The 18966-nt window shown below is 43.5% G+C and overlaps 1 protein-coding gene across 4 annotated transcripts in view; it reads right to left on the bottom strand.

Annotated features, from left to right (window-relative positions):
* KANTR (KANTR integral membrane protein) overlaps nucleotides 1-18966 on the bottom strand; it is a 34765-nt gene that overhangs the window by 14095 nt on the left and 1704 nt on the right. For 2 of the 4 annotated variants that reach the window (XR_008542031.2, XM_054676662.2), the window contains exons 2-3: nucleotides 18862-18936; nucleotides 13784-13920 (exon numbers count right to left, since the gene is read on the bottom strand). The gene's annotated coding sequence lies outside the window, so the exon portion shown is untranslated. The remainder of the gene's footprint in view (nucleotides 1-13783; nucleotides 13921-18861; nucleotides 18937-18966) is intronic. The other 2 variants (XM_054676664.2, XM_054676663.2) reach the window with 2 other exon arrangements.

The raw sequence follows: 18966 nt of genomic DNA, 5'->3' as shown, positions 1-18966 counted from the left end.
AAATGAAACATTTAACAGAGAGATTGAAATTATTTTAAAAATTAGGGGTTTTTTGTGTGTGTGTGTGTTTTCTGCTATAGGCTTGGTTGGTTGCTATAGGCTTGGGCAAGTTCATGAAACCTGGGAAAGTGGTGCTGGTCCTGGCTGAATGCTACTCTGGACACAAAGCTGTCACCATGAAGAACGTTGATAAGGGCACCTCAATCTTCCCCTACAGCCACGCTCTGATGGCTGGAATTGACTGCTATCCCCGCAAATGACAGCTGCCCATGGGCAAGAAGATCGCCAAAAGGTCAAAGATAAAGTCTTGTTAAAGTTCATAATTATAATCATCTCATGCTCACAAGGTACTCTGTTGATATCCCCTGAGTGGGATATCCCACTCAGAACTGATCAAGCAGAAAAAAGAATCTGTGAACCTGAAGACAGATTTGAAAATATACAGTCATAGGGGGAAAAATGAAAAAGAAATAAGACAGCTTATGGGATTTACAGGATAGCTTCAAAAGAGCAAATTTTTGAATTATAGAGTTCATGAAGGAGAAGAAAAAGACAAAGGAACAGAAAGCTTACTTTAAAAAGTAATAGCAGAAAGCTTTCCAAGTTTGGAGAAAGATACAAAATATCCAGGCATAGGTCAAAGTTCTCCAATCAAATTGAATGCAAACAAGACTATACAGAAACATAGAATAAAACTGTCAAAAATCAAGGACAAGCAGAGGATCCTTGAAAGCAGGAAGAAAAAAGAAGCAAATAACAGGTACAGGAGTTCTAATAAGGCTAGCAGCAGATTTCTCAGCAGAGACCTTACAGGCCATGAAAAAGTGAAATGATCTATTCAGTGTGCTGAAAGAAAAAACCTTCCAATCAAAAAGACTGTACCAGCAAAGCTGCCCTTTAGAAATGGAGAGGAAAAGTCATTATACGAAAAAGACACTTGCACACGCATGTTTATAGCAGCACAATTCACAACTGCAAAAACATGGCACCAGCCCAAATGCCCATCAGTTAACGAGTGGATAAGGAAACTGTGGTAATATATACACCATGGAATACTACTCAGCCATAAAAAGGAATGAAATAATGGCATTCGCAGCAACCTGGATGGAATCGGAGACCATTATTTTAAGTGAAGTAACTCAGGAATGGAAAACCAAACATTGTATGTTCTCAATCATAAGTGGGAGCTAAGCTATGAGGATGCAAAGGCAATAAGAATGACACAATGGACTTTGGGGACTTGGGGGAACGGGTGGGAGGGGGTGAGGGATAAAAGACTACACATTGGGTATAGTGTATACTGCTTGGGTGATGGGTACACCAAAATCTCAGAATTCACCACTAAAGAATTTACCCATGTAACCAACCACCACCTGTTCCCCAAAAACCAACTGAAATTAAAAAAAAAAATAATTAAAAAACAAGAAATGAAGGAGAGACAAGAGACTTTCCAAGACAAACAAAAGCTGAGGGAGTTCATTGCCACCAGATCTGTCTTACAAGAAATGCTGAAGTTAGCTTGTCTAACCCGCCTTATTTTGTTGTTGTTGTTCTGTTTTGTTTTAAGTTTTTAGCAGCCTGAAGCCACGGTTTTTAGTTTCTGTATCTAGTGATAAGCAGAAAAGAGGGATGAGGAAGGGGCTTAACTGGCTCAACCAGAAACAGAAACTAAGAACTCATGACTGTATTCGTTCCCTTGGACACCTCTGTGCTAAAGAGAGTTTTTCAAGCTGCAAGAAAAGAATGCTAATTAGTAACATGAAAACATATGAAAGTATAAAACTCACTGGTAAAAGTAAGTATAGAGTCAAATTCAGAATACTATAATACTGTAATGGTGGTGTGTAGATTGCTTATACATGTAGTATAAAGGTTAAGAGGTAAAATTATTAAAATAATATCTACAATAATTTGTTAACAGATAACACATTATAAAAAGAAATAAATTATACCATCAAAACCATAAAATGTGGTGAGGGGGTGGAGCGAAAGTGTAGAGTTTTTTAATGCACTCAAAGTTAAGTTGTTACCAGCTTAAAATAGCCAGTTACAAGATGTTTTAGGCTGGGTGTGGTGGCTCAGGCCTGTACTCCTAGCACTTTAGGAGGCCGAGGCAGGAGGACTGCTTGAGTTCAAGGCAGGAGTTTGAGACCAGCCTGGGCAACATAGCAAGACCCCATCTCTACAAAAAAAATTTAAAACTTAGCCGGGCGTGGTCGTTGCATGCCTCTAGTTGCAGCTATTCAGGAGGCTGAGGTGGTAGGACTGCTTAAGCCCAGGAGGTTGAGGCGGTGGGCTGTGATTGCACCACTGCACTCCAGCCTAGGTGACAGAGCAAGACTCTGTCTCAAAAATAAATAAAAAAATAAAATTTATAAAATAAAGAAGTAATATCAGTCATTCTCAAACTCTTCCAAAAAACTGAAGAAGAAGGCATACTTCCAAACTCTTTTTTTTTTTGAGACAGAGTCTCGCTCTGTCACTCAGGCTGGAGTGCAGTGGCGCAATCTTGGCTCACTGCAATCTCCGCCTCCTGGATTCAAGCAATTCTCCTGCCTCAGCCTCCTGAATAGCTGGGATTACAGGCGCATGCCACCACGCCCAGCTAATTTTTGTATTTTTAGTAGAGATGGGGTTTCACCATGTTGGTCAGGCTGGTCTCAAACTCCTGACCTTGTGATCCACCTGCCTTGGCCTCCCAAAGTGCTGGGATTACAGGCGTGAGCCACGGCGCCCGGCCCCAAACTCTTTATGAGGCCAGCACTACCCCGATACCAAAGCCAGACAATGACACTAGAGGAAAAGAAAATTACAAGCCAATATCCCTGATGAACAGAGAAGCAAAAATCCTCAACAAAGTACTGGAAACCATATTTAACAGTACATTAAATGGATCATTTACTATGATCGAGTAGGATTTATCACAAGGATGCAAGGTTGGTTCAACACATGCAAATTAGCAGAATGAAGGACAAAAACCATATGTCAATGGATGCAGAAAAAGCATTTGGCAAAATTCAACATCCCTTCATGATAAAAACTCAAAAAACTAGATATAGGAGAAATGTACCTCAACATAATAAATACCATATATAACAAACCCACAGCTACCATCATACTCAATGGTGAAAAGTTGAAAGCCTTTCCTTTAAGATGAGGAACTCTATTCTACAGGATACTAGAAGTTCCAGCCAGAGGAATAAGTCAAGAGAAAGAAATAAAAGGCACCCAAATTGGACAGGAAGAAGTAAAATTGTTCCCATTTGCAGACGACACAATCTTATATATAGAAAATACTAAAGACTCCACCAAAAAACTGTTAGAACAAGCCTGGGTGCAGTGGCTCATGCCTGTAATCCCAGCACTTTGGGAGGCCGGGGCCGGCAGATGGCTTGAGGCCAGGAGTTCGAGACCACCCTGGCCAACATGGTGAAACCCCATCTCTACTAAAAAATATAAAACTTAGCCAGGCATGGTGGCACATGCCTATAGTCCCAGCTACTCGAGAGGCTGAGGCATGAGAATTGCTTGAACCCAGGAGACGGAGGTGCAGTGAGCTGAGAACATGCCACTGCACTCCCGCTTGGGCAATACAGTGAGACTCTGTCTCCAAAAAAAAAAAAAAAGAAAGAAAAAAGAAAACCGTTAGAACAAATAAATTCAGTAAAGTTACAGGATACAAAATCAACATACAAAAATCAGTAGCACTTCTATACACTAACAACAAACTATCTGAAAAAGAAATCAAGAAAGCAATCCCATTTACAATAGCTACAGAAAAAAAGTAAAATACTTAGGAATAACCGGGCGCAGTGGCTCACGCCTGTAATCCCAGCACTTTGGGAGGCCGAGGCGGGTGGATCACCTGAGGTCAGGGGTTTGAAGCCAGGCTGGCCAACATGGCGAAACCCCGTCTCTACTAAAAATACAAAATTAGCAGGGTGTGGTGGCACACATCTGTAATCCCAGCTACTCGGGAGGCTGAGGCAGGAGAATCGTTTGAAACTGGGAGGCGGAGGTTGCAGTGAGATGAGATCGCGCCACTGCATACTCCAGCCTGGGCAACAAGAGCAAAACTCCATCTCAAAACAAAAACAAAAACAAAACAACAAAAAACAAACTTAGGAATAAATTTAACCAAGGAGGTAAAAGACGTGTACCCTGAAAACAGTAAGACATTGATGAATGAAACTGAAGATGATACAAATACATGGAAAGATACCCTGTGGTCATGAATTGGAAAAATTAGTATTGTTTAAATGTCCATACTACTCAAAGTGATCTACAAATTTAATGCAATCTCTATAAAAGTTCCATGTCATTTTTTACAGAAAAATACTAAAATTTGTATAAACCACAAAAGACACCAAATAGCCAAAGTAATCTGGAGCAAAAAGAACAAAGCTGGTAATCCCAGCACTTTGGGAGGCTGAAGTGAAAGGACTGCTCGAATCTAGGAGTTTGAGACCAGCCTGGACAACATAGTGAGACCCTTGTCTCCACAAAAAAATTAAAAATCAGCTGGGTGGGGTGGTGTGCACCTGTAGTCCTACATACTTTGGAGGCTGAGATGGGAGGACTGCTTGAGCCCAAGAGTTCGAGGTTGCAGTGAGCTATGATCACACCGCTGCGCTGCAGCCTGGGTTACAGAGCGAGACCCTGCCTCAAAAAAAAAAGGCATTCAGACAGGAAAGAAAAAAGTGAAACTATCTCTATTTAGAGATAACATGATCTTGTATATTTAAAAATCCCAAGGAATCCACCAAAAAACTATTTGAACTAATAAACAAGTTCAGCAATGTCATATGATAGAGGATCAATAAACAAAAATCTATTGTATTTCTATGCACTAGCAATGAACAATCAAAAAATGAAATTAAGGGCTGGGTGCAGTGGCTCATGCCTATAATCCCAGCACTTTGGGAGGCTGAGGTCGGGTGGATTACTTGAGGCCAGGAGTTCGAGACCAGCCTGGCCAACATGGCAAAACCCCATGGCTACTAAAAATACAAAAATTAGCTGGGTGTGGTAGTATGCACCTGTAGTCCCAGCTGCTTGGGAGGCTGAGGCACAAGAATTGCTTGAACCCGGGAGGCGGAGGTTGCAGTGAGCTGAGATCACGCCACTGCACTCCAGCCTGGGTGACAGAGTGGGACTCTGTCTCAAAAAAAAAAAAAAAAAATTAAGAAAAAATTTGAAGGCCAGGCACGGTGGCTCACGCTTGTAATCCTAGCACTTTGGGAGGCTGAGGCGGGCAGATCATGAGGTCAGCAGTTTGAGACCAGCCTGGCCAACATGGTGCAACCCCGTCTCTACTAAAAATACAAAAAATTAGCTGGGTGTAGTGGCGGGTGCCTATAATCCCAGCTACTCTGGAGGCTGAGGCGGGAGAATCGCTTGAACCCGGGAGGCGGAGGTTGCAATGAGCCGAGAGCGCCCCACTGCACTCCAGCCTGGGTGACAGAGTGAGACTCCGTCTCAAAAAAAAGAAAAAAAGAAAAAGTCCAGCTAGGTGCAGTGGTTCACACCTGTAATCCCATGAGTTCAAGGCTGCTGTGGGCTATGATGGAGCCATTGCACTCTAGTTTGAGCAACAGAGCAAGACCTTGTCTCTAGAAAACAAACCCCTGACTCTGAGATAAAAGCATGAGGAAATTAAAAATTATTTTAATTTAAAAATTTTTAAAAATTAAAAAACATCCCATTTTAAAGTAGTATCAAAAAGAATAAAATGCCTAGGAATAAATTTAACAAAGGAACTGCAAGACTTGTATACTGAAAACTATAAAACACTCCTGAAAGAAATTAAAGATCTAAATAAATCCCAAGTTCACAGACTAGAAGACAATATTGTTAAATGGCAATACTCCCCAAGTTGATATATAGATTCAACATAATCTCTATGAGAATTTCAGCTGTTTTTTTTTTTTAAAGAAATTGATAAGCTGCTGAGTTTGGTAGATCATGCCTGTAATCCCAGCACTTTGGGAGGACGAGGCAGGAGGATTGTTTGAAGCCAGGAGTTTGATATCAGCCTGGGCTACAAAGCAAGACCCTGTCTCTACAAAAAAAAAAAAAAAAAAAAAAAAAAGCAAAGAGGATCACTTGAGCCCAGGAGTTCAAGGCTGCAGTGAAGTATGATCACACCATTGCACTCCAGCCTGGGCAACAGAGAAAGATCCTATCTGTAAAAGAAAAAAAAAAAAGAAAGAAATTGGAAAGCTGATCCTAAAATTCGTATGAAAATGCAAGGATAGCCAAAACAATCTTGAAAAAGAACAAAGTTGGAAGACTCTCACTTCTTGACTTCAAAACTTACTACAACTACAGTAATTAAGACAGTGTGGTCTAGCATAGTGACAGACCTGCAAATCAATGGAATAGAATTAAGAGTCCAGAAGTTAACCTTTATGTTTATGTTTCATGGTCAATTATTTTTTTCAGAGATGGGGTGTCACTATGTTGCCCAGGTTGGCCCTGAACTCCTGGGCTAAAGTGATCCTCCTGCTTCAGCCTCTCTAGTAGCTGGGACTACAGATGGGTGTCACTATGCCTGGTCTATGACAAGGTCGTCAAGACAATCCAATGGTAAAAAGAATATTTTTCAACAAAAGGTGCTCAGAAAACTAGATATCCATGTCAGAAGAATAAACCTGTACCCCTACTCTCACACTATACACAAATATTAACTCAAAATGGGCTGGGTACAGTATGTCTGTAATCCCAGCACTTTGGGAGGCTGAGGTGAGAGGATCACTTGAGCCCAGGAGTTCGAGACCAGCATGGGCAATACACAGAGACCTCATCTCTACAAAAAATATAAAAATTAGCCAGGCATGGTAGCGCACACTTGTAGTGTCAGCTACTCAGGAGGCTGAGGTGGGGGGATCACTTGAGCCTAAGAGGTCAAGGCTGCAGTGAGCTGTGATGGTGCCACTGCACTCCAGCCTGGGTGACAGAACGAGACCCTGTCTTGAAACAAAAATAACTCAAAATGGATCACTGTCCTAAATGTAAGAGCTAAAACGATAAAATTCCTAGAAGAAAACATAGGAATAAATCTTTGTCACCCTGATTTAGGCGATGATTTATTGGATATAACACCAAATGCCCAAGTGACAACAAAATAGGTAAGCTGGACATCACTGAAATTAAAACCTACTGTACATCAAAAGATACCATCAATAAAATGAAAAGAACCCACAGAATGGGAGAAAATATTTATAATTCATATTATCTGGCCAGGCGCGGTGGCTCACGCCTGTAATCCCAGCACTTTGGGAGGCCGAGGCGGGTGGATCACGAGGTCAGGAGATCGAGACCATCCTGGCTAACACGGTGAAACCCCGTCTCTACTAAAAATACAAAAAATTAGCTGGGCATGGTGGCGGGCGCCTGTAGTCCCAGCTACTTGGGAGGCTGAGGCAGGAGAATGGCGTGAACCCGGGAGGCGGAGCTTGCAGTGAGCCGAGATCGCACCACTGCACTCCACCCTGGGCGACAGAGCGAGACTCTGTCTCAAAAAAAAAAAAAAAAAGAAAAGAAAAAACATATTATCTGACAAAGGACTTATATCCAGATACATAAAGAAGTCCTGGCCAGGTGCAGTGGCTCATGCCTATAATCTTAGCACTTTGGGAGGCCGAGGCAGGTGGACTGCCTGAGCTCAGGAGTTCGAGATCAGCCTGGGCAACACAGTGAAACCCCATCTCTACTAAAATACAAAAAAAAAAAAAAAATTAACCAGGTGTGTCATTGTGTGCCTGTAGTCCCAGCTATTCAGGAGGCTGAGGCAGGAGAATTGCTTGAACCCAGGAGGCAGAGGTTGAAGTAAGCCAAGATCACACCACTGCACTCCACCCTGGATGACAGAGTGAGACTCCGTCTCCAAAAAAAAAAAAAGAAGTCCTGCAACTCAATAATAAAAAGACACATAATCCAATTAAAAATGGGCTAAGAATTTGAATAGACATTTCTCCAAAGATATACAAGCATATAAAAGGACATTCAATATCATGAGTTATTAGGGAAATGAAAATCAAAACTACAATGAGACACCACTTTCATACTCACTAGGATGGCTATAATAAAAAAGACAAACGAAAAGTGTTGATGAGGATATGGAGAAACTGGAACCTTCATACACTGCTGATAGGACTGTAAAATGGCATAGCCACTTTTGCAAACAGTTTGATAGCTCCTCAAAACATAAGGCGGGGCACCACGGCTCATACCTATCATCTCAGCACTTTGGGAGGCCGAGGAGGGCAGATCTCTTGAACCCAGGAGTTCAAGACCAGCCTGGGCAACATGGCAAAACCCCATTTCTACAAAAAATACAAAAATTAGCCAGGTGTGGTGGCACATGCCCATGGTCCCAGCCACTCAGGAGGCTGAAGGGGGAGGACCACTTGAGCCCAGGAGGTGGAGGTTGCAGTGAGCCAAGATTGGGACACTGCATTCCAGTCTGGGTGACAGAGTGAGACCCTGTCTCAAAAAGAAAAAAAAAAAGTTAAACATAGAGCCACCATATGACAGCAATTCCACTCCACGTTCAGAGAAATATTAGTCATATTGGCCAACATGAAAGCAACTGAACTGACCAACTGAGGAACGGAGGTAGATCCATACGACAGAATATTATTTGACAATAGGAAGGAATGATACGTGCAACAGCATGGATGGACCTCAAAACATTATGCTCAGCGAAAGAAGCCAGCCAGCAAGACCAGTATCTTGTACGATCTAATTTATATGGAATATCTAGAATAGACAAATCTCTAGATACAGAAAGTATATTAGTGGGTGGCTAGGACTGGGGAGAAGACTAATGGGAAGTGACTGCTAATGAGTATGAAGCTTCTTTGGTGGGGGTCGGGGGGTGAAAATGTTCTAAAATTGATCATGTTTGGGAGGCCGAGGCGGGTGGATCACTTGAGGTCAGGAGTTTGAGACCACCCTGGCCAACATGGCAAAACCCCGTCTCTACTAAAAATACAAAAATTAGTCAGGCATGGTGGTGTGCGCCTGTAATCCCAGTTACTCGGGAGGCTGAGGCAGGAGAATCACTTGAACCCGGGAGACAGAAGTTGCAGTGAGCCGAGATTGTACCACTGCACTCCAGCTTGGGTGACAGAGCGAGAGGCTGTCTCAAAAAATAAAGATAAATAAATAAAACTACTGAACAGTATACTTTTATTTATTTATTTATAATAATATTTATTATTATTTTAACAGTACCCTTTAAAAGGGTGAATTTACTCAGAAAGTTGAGGCCAGAGGATCACTTGAGCCCAGGAGTTCAAGTCCAGCCTGGGCAATACAGTAAGACCCTGTCTCAAAAATAAATAAATAAAAGGTGAATTAGATGGTATGCGACATGCATCTCAATGAAGTTGCAACGAAAAGATGGAAGAAGTAATAGAATGTCTGTGTGCTAATAAGAATGATCTTGTAGAGAGAGGGGAAAACTGGTGGAACCATGTCCTCAAGTAGGTGAGAGAGGATGGGATGGAGTGCCAAAGGGGAGAGACTGGATTTTGACGACAGTAGGAGCACCTTATGTAGTACAGAGAAGAAGGCAGAGTATGTGGATACAGATGCTGTGTGGTGGTTGGATGTGGTGGTGGGAATCTGCAGATGTTTTATTCCAATGGTTTTCATTTTTTCAGTTAAGTAGGAAGCCTGAGTGTAAGGACAGGGGAGGAAATGTTGAGGATTTCAGGAGAGAAGTAGGAAACAATCATCATCTAGGAGGGTAGGATAGGAAATGCAATGGAGCAAGTAGAGAGCTGGATTTAACCGGGCTGAGGCAGTGCCCGATAAAGTGGATGGTAAGTACGCTGAAGTGGCAGAGGGCGAAGGGAAGTGAGACTGTCCGCCCAGGAATGATTGTAACAGTGGGTCATGGAATCTAAGCTGATTAAAGGAGGGACATAGGAGCACGGGGGAAGTGAAAGGGAGTGAAAATGTTCAGTCCCAGTGGGATTGAGGGATTGCTGGAGTTGGAGTACTAGTAGGTGTGAGCTAGAAAAATAGGAGGTACTGGCTAGAGAACAGGATGCCTGAAACTGAGAATATGAAAACAATGCAGTCACAGGTACTGACAAGGACAAGGGTCAGGCTTGGCACAGTGGGTCACACCTGTAATCCCAGCACTTTGGGAGGCCCAGGCGGGTAGATCACTTGAGGTCAGGAGTTCGAGACCAGCCTGGCCAACATGGTGAAACGCTGTCTCTACAAAAATTATCTGAGCGTGGTGGCAGGCACCTGTAATCTCAGCTACTCTGGAGGCTGAGGCAGGAAAATCACTTGAACCCAGGAGGCGGAGGCTGCAGTGAGCTGAGATCGCACCACTGCACTCCAGCCTGGGTGACAGAGTAAGACTCCGTCTCAAAAAAAAAAAAAAACCAAACAAAACAAGGGTCAGACTATTGGAGTAGGTAGCTGAGGTGGGGTTAAAAGGCAGGATCATTGTAGGGTGGCAAATCACAGAACTGATAGATGAAAATATTGGAAGGATCAGCTACAAAGATATTAAAATCACCAAGAATTAGGACTGGACCAGTGTTAAAGAGAATGACAGTGAGATCATAGCTAAATTCATTTAGAAATGGTAATGATGGGCAGATATGGGTGTATGTCTGTATATGATGATACAGAGTGGTAGCTGATGGTATATTCTGATGATATGAGATTTACAACAAGGTTGTTGATATTTATATAATCCCAACATATTTCATGAAAGAAAAAAGGGGAACTATAGTGGAAAAACCTGACACACCACCTTAAACAAGGACTCAAAGTCAACAAAACTGGTATCAGGACAAAATGACATCACATGCCTCCTGATAGGAAGCACTGAAGACATAACTTCTCTTCTGCGGTATTCTCACCAAAATTACATAACTTGAATATAATCACAGTGAAACTTGAGACAAACCCAAATTCTATGAAATAACTGTCCAGGAGTCTTCTAAATGATCAAAATCATAAAAGACAAAGAAAGACTCAAGAACTGTTCCATATTGGAAGAGCCTAAGGAGGCATGATAACTAAATGTAATGTGGGAGCCTGAACTGAATCCTTGAAAAGAAAAGTGGCACTAGTGAAAAACTGATGTAATCTAAATAAACCCTGTAGTTTCGTTAAGAGTACAGGCAATACCTCATTTTATTGTGCTGCACTTTACTGCAGTTCACAGATACTGTGTCTTTTACTAATTGAAGGTTTGTGGCAAAGTTGTATTGAGTAAATCTATTAGTGCCATTTTTCCAACAGTATGTGCTCACTTAGTGTCTCTGTCTTACATTTTGGTAATTTTCACATTTCAAAACTTTTCTTATATCTGTTATGGTGATCTGTGATCAGTGATCTTTTTTTTTTTTTTTTGAGACAGGGTTTCACTCCTGTCACCCAGGCTAGAGTGCAGTGGCGTGATCTCAGCTCACTGCAGCCTTTGCCTCCTGGGCTCAAGCTATTCTCCTGCCTCAGCCTCCCTGAGTAGCTGGGACTAGCGGCGCACGCCACAGCACCCAGCTTAATTTTTGTATTTTTTGTAGAGATGGAGTTTCACCATCTTGCCCACGCTGGTCTTGAACTCCTGAGGTCAAGCAATCCACCCACCTCGGCCTCCCAAAGTGCTGGGATTACAGGCGTGAGCTACCGCACCCCGCCTAGATCAGTGATCTTTGGTGTAACTATTTGTAATTGTTTTAGGGCACCATGAACTGTACCCATGTAAGATGGCAAACTGAACTGACAAATATGTATGTTCTGACTGCTCGACTGACTGGCTATTCCTCTGTCTCTCTCCCTCTCCTCGGGCCTCCCTATCCAAGACATAACAAATTGAAATTAGGCCAATTAATAACCCCACAATGGCTTCTAAGTATTCGAGTCAAAGGAAGTATCTCAACATCTATCACTTTATTTTTTATTTTTATTTTTTTGGAGACAGGGTCTTGCCATGTTGCCCAGGCTGGTCTCAAACTCCTCGGCTCACACAATCCCCCCGCCTCAGCCTCCCAAAGTGCTGGGATTACAGTCGTGAGCCATTGCGCCCGGCCTTCAACATCTCTCACTTTAAATCAAAGGCTGGAAATGATTAAGCTTTGTGAGGAAGGCATGTTGAAAGGTGAGAGAGGCCGAAGGCTAGGCTTCTTGCGCCGAACAGTTAGCCAAGTTGTGAATGCAAAGGAAAAGTTTTTGAAGGAAATTAAAAGTGCTACTCCAGCGAACACATGAGTGATAAGACAGTGAAACAGTGTTATTGTGGATATGGAGAAAGTTTGGGTGGTCTGGCTAGACAATCAAATCAGCCACAACATTTCCTTAAGCCAAAGCCTAATTCAGAGCAAGGCCCTAACTCTCTTCAATTCTCTGAAGGCTGAGAAAGGTGAGGAAGCTGCAGAAGAAAAGTTTTAAGCTAGCAAAAGTCGGTTCATGAGGTTTAAGGAAAGAAGCCATCTCCGTAACATAAAAGTGCAAGGTGAAACTGCAAGTGCTGATGTAGAAGCTGCAGGAAGTTATCTAGAAAAATCTACATAAGATAGTTGGTGAACAACAGATTTTCTTTTTCTTTTTTCTTTTTCTTTTTGTTTTTTGAGATGGACTTTTGCTCTTGTTGCCCAGGCTGGAATGCAGTGGTGCGATCTCGGCTCACTGCAACCTCTGCCTTTGGGTTTCAACCGATTCTCCTGCCTCAGCCTCTTGAGTAGCTGGGATTACAGGTGCCCGCCACCACGCCCAGCCAATTTTTGTACTTTTAGTAGAGACGGGGTTTCACTATGTTGGCCAGACTGGTCTCAAACTCCTGACCTTGTGACCCGCCCGCCTCTGCCTCCCAAAGTGCTGGGATTACAGGTGTGAGCCACCGCACCCGGCCAACAGATTTTCTTTTTTTTTTTTTTGAGACGGAGTTTCACTCTTATTGCCCAGGCTGGAATGCAATGGCATCATCTCAGCTCACTGCAACCTCTGCCTCCCAGGTTCAAGTGATTCTCCTGCCTCAGCCTCCCGAGTAGCTGGGGTTATAGGCATGCGCCACTACACCCAGCTAATTTTGTATTTTTAGTAGAGGCAGGGTTTCTCCATGTTGGTCAGCCTGGTCTCGAACTCCCAACCTCAGGTGATCCGTCCGCCTCAGCCTCCCAAAGTGCTGAGATTACAGGCGTGAGCCACCGCACCTGGCCAACAGATTTTCAGTGTAGCTGAAACAGCCTTATGTGGGGAGAAGATGCCATCTAGGACTTTTATAGCTAGAAAGAAGTCAATGTCTGGCTTCAAAGCTTCAAAAGACAGGATGACTCTCTTGTTAGAGGCTCAGGCAGCTGGTGACTTTTAACTTGAAGCCAGTGTTCATTTTACCATTCTGAAAATCCTAGGATCCTTAAGAACTATGCTAAATATACTCTGTGCTCTACAAATGGAGCAACAAAGCCTGGATGATAGCAAATCTGTTTATAGCATAGTTTATTAAATATTTTAAGCCCACTGTTGAGACCTGCTACTCAGATAAAAAGATTCCATTCAAAATATTACTGCTCATTGAAAATGCACCTGATCACCTAAGAGCTCTGATGGAGATGTACAAGGAGATTCATGCTGTTTTCATGCCTGCTAACACAACATCCATTCTGCAGCCCATGGATCAAGGAGTAATATTGACTTTCAGGTCTTATTATTTAGGAAATACATTTCATAAGGCTATAGCCGCCATAGACAGTGATTCCTCTGATGGATCCGGGAAAAGTAAATTGAAAATCTTCTGGAAAGGACTCACCATTCTAGATGCCATTAAGAACATTTGTGATTCATGGAAGGAGGTCAAAATATCAACATTAACAGGGTGTAGAAGAAGTTAACTTCAAACCTCAGGGATGACTTTCAGGGGTTTCAAGACTTCAGTAGAGGAAGCAACTGCAGAGATGGCAGAAATAACGAGAGAGTCAGAATTAGAATGTGAGGCTGAAGAAGTGACTGAATTGCTGCCATCTCATGATCAAATTTTTTTTTTTTTTGAGATGGAGTCTCGCTCTGTTGCCCAGGCTGGAGTGCAGTGGCGCGAGCTCAGCTCACTGCAACCTCCGTCTCCCAGGTTCAAGGGATTCTCCTGCCTCAGTCTCCTGAATAGCTGGGACTGCAGGTGTCCGCCACCATGCCTGGCTAATTTTTCTGTATATTTAGTAGAGACAAGGTTTCACCATGCTGGCCAGGCTGGTCTCAAACTCCTGACCTTAGGCAATTCACCCGCCTTGGCTTCCCAAAGTGCTGGGATTACAGGCATAAGCCACTGTGCCAGGCCCTCCTTTAATGGAGCCTGGGCAACAAAGTGAGACCCTGTCTCCACAAAAATTAAAAAAAAAAATAGCTGGGCATGGTGGCACATGCCTGTGGTCCCAGCTACTCCGGAGGCTGAGGCAGGAGGATTACTTGAGGCCAGGAGTTTGAGACTAGCCTGGACAACACAACAAGACCCCACCTTTGCAAAATGTTAAAAATTGGCTGGGCGTGGTGGCATGCACCTATAGTCCCAGCTACTTGGGAGGCTGAGGTGGGAAGATTGCTTGAGCCTGGGAGGTCGAGGCCGCAGTGAGCCGTGATCGCGCCACTACACTCTAGCCTGGGTGACAGAGCAAGACCCTGTCTCAGAAAAAAAAAGAAAAAAAGTTAGTGGATGAGGAGTTACTTCTTATGGATGAGCAAAACAGTGATTTCCTGGGATGAAATCTACTCCTGGTGAAGATGCTGTGAACACTGGAAACAACAACAAAGGATTTAGAATATTACATAAACTTAGTTAACAAAGTAGTAGCAGGGTTTGAGAGAACTGACTCCAGTTTTGAAACAAGTTCTACTGCGGGTAACATGCTATTAAACAGCATCACATGCTACAGAGAAACCCTTTGTGAAAGGAAGAGTCAACGTGCCAAACTTCATTGATATCTTATTTTAAGAATTTGCCACAGCCACCCCAACCAGCAACTACCACCCTGCTCAGTCAGCAACCATCAACATCGAGGTAAGACCCTCCACCAGCAAAAAATTACAACTTGCTGAAGGCTGGGATGGTCTTTAGCATTTTTTAGCAATATAGTATTTTTAAATTAAGGTAAATACTTTTTTTGATACAATGCTATTGTACACTTAATAGACTATGGTACAGTGTAAACATAACTTTTATATGCACTGGGAAACCAAAAAATTCATCTGACTTGCTTTATTGTGTTGGTCTGGAACTGAACCTGTGATATGCCTGTATGTATCAATGTTAATTTTCTAGTTTTGATAGTTACACTGTAATTATATAATTTCTTTCTTTCTTTCTTTCTTTTTTTTTGAGACAGTCTCGCTGTGTCACCCAGGATGGAGTGCAGTGGCATGATCTCAGCTTACTGCAATGTCTGCCTCCTGTGTTCAAGCAATTCTCCTGCCTCAGCTTCCCAAGTAGCTGGGACTACAGGCACAAGCCACCACACCCAGCTGATTTTTGTATTTTTAGTAGAGACAGGGTTTCACTATGTTGCCCAGGCTGGTCTCGAACTCCCGACCTCAGGTGATCTGCCCACCTTGGCCTCCCAAAGTGCTGGGATTACAGGCGTGAGCCACTGCGCCCAGCCTGTAATTATATAATTTCTTAACATGTGGGGAATCTAAGTGAAGAATATATGAGAATTCTTGTATAATTTTTGAAGCTTTTAAAAAGTTTGAAATTATTTTAAGTTTAAAAATTCTTGGCTGGGCCTGGTGGCTCACACCTGTAATCCCAGCACTTTGGGAGGCCAAGGCGGGTGGATCACTTGAGGTTAGGAGTTCAAGACCAGCCTGGCCAACATGGTGAAACCCTGTCTCTGCTAAAAATACAAAAATTAGCCAGGCGTGGTGGTGCATGCCTGTAGTCCCAGCTACTCGGGAAGCTGAGGCAGGAGAATCACTTGAACCTGGGAGGCGGAGGCTTCAGTGAGCCAAGATTGTGCCACTGCACTCTAGCCTGGGTGACAGAGTGAGATTCTGTCTCAAAAAAAAAAAAACCCAAAAAAACCTTAAAACAAATGAAAAAAGGGTTGTTTGAGGAGGGAGAATGTCTGGAAAGGGTAACTAGGAGCAAGCATACCCACCCTCACCCTCACCACCCAGTTTCCCGGTAAGAGGGGTATGAGAGGGCTGCCGGGAGGACAGAGTGTTCAGGGAAAGCCAGGCTGCTACTTAAGCAGTGGTTCTCACTGAGAGGTGGGGGCTGGACAATTAAAGGGTGTTTCAGGGCATTTTTTCTTTTTTTTGAGACGAAGTTTTGCTCTTGTTGCCCAGGCTGGCTCACTGCAACCCCTGCCTCCTGGGTTCAAGCGATTCTCCTGCCTCAGCCTTCCGAGTAGCTGGGATTACAGGCATGCGCCACCATGTGGGCCTGGCTAATTTTTGTATTATTAGTAGAGACGGGGTTTTACCATGTTGGCCAGGCTGGTCTTGAACTCCTGACCTCAGGTGATCCACCCACCTCGGCCTCCCAAAGTGCTGGGATTACAGGTGAGAGCCACAGTGCCCGACCCATTTTTTACTGCTTTTTTTTTGAGACAGGGTCTCGCTGTCACCCAGGCTGGAGTGCAGTGGTGCAATCCTGGCTCACTGTAACCTCTGCCTCCTGGGCTCAAGCAATCCTCCCATCTCAGCCTCCTAAGTAGCTGGGACCACAGGCGTGCACCACAACACCCGGCTAATTTTTGTATTTTTTGTAGAGACGGGGTTTCATCATGTTGGCCAGGCTGGTCTTGAACTCCTGGACTCAAGCGATCTGCCCACCTTGGCCTCCCAAAGTGCTGGGATTACAGGCGTGAGCCATCACACCCGGCCCTGTTTGGGGGGCATTTTTGACTGTGACAATAATTGGAGATCATCAGTGACAACCCTAGCTATGGACCAGGGATGCTCAGCCCTCTGCAGTGTACAGGACAGCTCCACACCACAAAGAATCATACCACATTCCATACAACTTTAGAATATCTCACCAGTAATGTAGGTGAAAAACCTGTTCATTTGTTCTTTTATTCATTCAACAAACATTCATTGAGAAAGTCTACTAGGTGTCAAGCACTATTTTAGGTAATAGGAATGTATCATAGAACAAAAAAGACAAAAATCCCTGCCCTTCTGGAGCTTATAATTGAGTGGGAGAGTCAGACAATAAACAGCAAACATACTAAGCAGTTAATGCTACACTGTGAAAAAGGTGTAGAATGGTCGGGGGGCCCTCTGAGAAAGTGACAGCTGAGTAGAGGCCTGAAGGAAGCAAGGGCCTGAGCCTTGTGGGTATTTGAGGAAAGAGCATTCCAGATACACGGAATGCAAAACCCCTGAGGCGGAAGTGTGCCTAAGGTGTTCAAGTAATAGTAAGGTGGCCAGCATGGGTAGATAGAATGAGCAAGGGGGGAGAGTGGTGGGAGATAAGGTCAGGGAGATTAAGAGGGTCTCATCATGGATATTAATATATACTGATTTTTCCAGAAATTTAACGACCATATAAACTGAGAAACTCTTCCACATTGTTTTGTTTAGAACTTTGTGAAGAATTGTTCATTATTTAGGAAAACGGTGTCACTCTACCTGTGGCTTCTGAATCACCAATCAACACACATGTAGCTGTCACTATCATTAAGTGTAAGACCATTTCATCATGTCTTCTAGGGGAGTCATATCCCAGTCTTTGCATATATATGTACGATATATGTATAATATAATATTATATATTACTCTTCCTTTACTACTCTCTATATTACAATTAGGGCATTATATTGGTTTTCAGGGAATTATGGGTGTAGACAGATTCTATTTTCTATCCATTTCATTTTAGAATAGTGAAGCATTTCAAAATACACCTTATTAAAAAAAAAAGCAATGTTGGGTCCAACAGGTATGAGAACGACCAAAGCATAGCAAGAAAATAAAGGGAGTATTCGGAAGCCAGGATGAGAATGGAGGGAATTTTGCTGATAACTGAAGGTGAGTTCCTTAAGGCCTGGTCAAAGGATTTCAGGATGGAAATAGAAAATAGGATGTCCAGGGCTGTATGGAGACATAACCAGGAGATCTGTGGGCTTCCTGTGGTGACTAACATTATATAGGATAAGGGGCTATTAAAAAGTGGTTTTTAATCTAAGTTGCTCCCAACTTTGGGTGTCTCTACCTGTTTAACAGAGTAGGCTGGGGAGCAAAGAGAGTTCTCTCTTCAATGACACCAGAAGCAACCCAAAGCCAGGCTCCATTTTTTACCCACAGAACAGGTCGGAGCCCCAGGCTAAGCTCATGTCCTCGGGGGTAAAACTTATTGCTATAAACTATGCACCTCTAACCTCTTTAGGGTTGAGAAAGAGACGGGTAAAAAGAGGAAAAACAGTAACAGAGAAAGACAGAAGCATTCAGAAAGATCCAATGGAGGAAGGGTCAGAGACAGAGAAAAGACAGAAACCAAGAGAGACAATATTCTTTTCAGTCAAGATAGTCATTATTTATTGAAAATTTTCTAAGGACCGGGTGCAGGGCAAAGTAATGCACATGCCTTGTCTCAGGTACACATTATCAGACCCCCATTTGGCAGATGAGGAAACTGAGGCCCAGGCTGGTGAAGGAGATAGCTCAAGGTTTCATCGCTAGTTTAAACTGGTCAGGATTCAGCATCTTATGTCTACTACGTCTCAAAAAGTGGGACAGACAGAGACAGAGATGGGAGAGGGGATGCAAAGACAGACACGCACGCAGACGATCACGTGAGCGGCAGACCTGCATGGAACCGTTTCGAAAGACACTGAGGGTGGGAGGTGGGGCCGCGGAGGGCAGCAACGGGCACCGACCGCTCCGCAGGGTACTCACCTGGTTGCAGTCTGGGAGCCGCAGGAGCACTCGGCTTCCCTTTGCGACCCGCACGATCCTCCGCAACCCGCTGACCTAGGGTTGAGAGGCCGCCCCAGTAAAAGC

Source organism: Pan troglodytes, chromosome X, assembly GCF_028858775.2.
Source record: "Pan troglodytes isolate AG18354 chromosome X, NHGRI_mPanTro3-v2.0_pri, whole genome shotgun sequence".
In the NCBI taxonomy this organism is placed as follows: Eukaryota; Metazoa; Chordata; class Mammalia; order Primates; family Hominidae; genus Pan; species Pan troglodytes.
Note: the sequence above shows the minus strand (reverse complement) of the source record. Positions and strands in the feature narration are given on the sequence as shown.